This window comes from Bos javanicus, chromosome 23 (assembly GCF_032452875.1).
Source record: "Bos javanicus breed banteng chromosome 23, ARS-OSU_banteng_1.0, whole genome shotgun sequence".
NCBI lineage: Eukaryota > Metazoa > Chordata > Mammalia > Artiodactyla > Bovidae > Bos > Bos javanicus.
In genome coordinates, this window is record NC_083890.1 from 19,765,467 (window position 1) to 19,767,144 (window position 1,678).

Below are 1,678 nucleotides of genomic sequence, written 5' to 3' on the forward strand. Positions count from 1 at the left end.
CATTGCAGGTGGATTCTTTACCAGCTGAGCCACAAGGGAAGCCCCAGGAGAGACTATAGAGGTTTGGAAATTTGAAGATTACTCATCACCACAAGTAAGAACAAGAACAATAACATTAAATACGTTTTTAAGTGGTTACTAAGTATCCATGCTTATTCTCTGCTATTTGTATTTATATACTAATGGGATCCTCATAATACACTGTAAGATAGGTACGATTATTATTTTAAAGGTGAAGAAACCAAAGCACAAATAGATTGCCTAGCCCTGGAAAGTTGAGCCAGAGTGAAACCCGAGTAGCCTGGTTCAAGACCTTGTGGTCTTTTGTGTGTAGGAAAACGTAGCCACTTTCAGGGGCCAAGGAGGCTGAGTCAGGCCTTCCTCAGGGCTCCTGGAGCTCTTTTTCACGTGTTCCTCGTGATGCCTGTCACATGACTTTGCTTGCAAATGATCTGATGGATGGCCCCAAGCAACTTATCCTGCTACCTGACATGGAGGATGCTCTCAATAAATGTTTGATTGTTGATGAGGAATTTAGGCTAACTGAATATGACTTTCCTGAGGTCAAAGTGATGGTTGTGTGACACTGTCTAAAATTCCAGTCTTCTCAGTCTCCATCAAGGGACTGCTCTTTCTCCTACATCAAGCTGGCTCATCTGGAGCCACATTTATCACTTAAAAAGTACTTTGCACTTTTTCTCTACATCAAGCTCTTCCTCATAGATAATAAATGAGTTGGAACACTGTATGAAAATGAGGCACATTCCTTTACATAGTAGTCCATGTTTTACAGTGGCAAAAATAAAAAGGGGCTGGATTTTAAATTAAAATAAACTGGAGCAGGACAAATTCTGAGAGGACATGAAGAAGGACTTACAAGATTTGGACTTGTCTTCAGTGATCTGGGGGTGGGTTTAAGGAACCAGTACTTCGTTCTAGATTGGAGGCTGTTAAAAATCAGGGACACTTTTTGGCTTGAGTATATGCATAAATCTTATCTACAAAACAGGAGGAATGAAGCCAGGCTATCTTTGGCATCATTGGTAAAGAAGCAGCCACCACTCACAGTAGCCAGGATAAGGGAATGTGATCATTTGCGGAGTCTGAACAATGTTCATATTCTTGTCTCTGTTCACATGTGAGTGCAGAAGGTCTTGCCTTTATCTAGATTCCTCGTAGTCCTAGGATACTTTGTGATGCTGCATATTCAGCAGGAGAAGACTGAAGCCAAGCTGATCACGCCTGGCAGAGCATAGCTATCAGTGCTGCTTCTCCTTTCTCACTAGTGAGATAAGGTACCTGTGACAGAGATTCCTCGCTCACCTTGGCAACCTCACATAGTAACCAGCCCGTCAACAATCACCAATAGTAAGCAATAATATCCCATACCTAAGAATGTGCACCACCTTTTCCATAAGTGGAAAATCAGCAAAAGTAATATGAGTACTTTCGAAGGGCTTCTGAAAGAAAAATAAAATGAGTGAAATGCCCCCAAGACAACTGGAGGAAAACAGAAGATGGGGCTGGATGATGGGCATTGAAAAACAGGAACATTGTGTGAGTACTGGAGAGGCGTGGGAAGGCATAGACAGGATGGAACTTGGGCTGGACTTCAGAAATGAATTGAATTTGGGGAGGAAAATAAGAAAGAGGTGGACCTTTCAAGTGGGGAGAACCA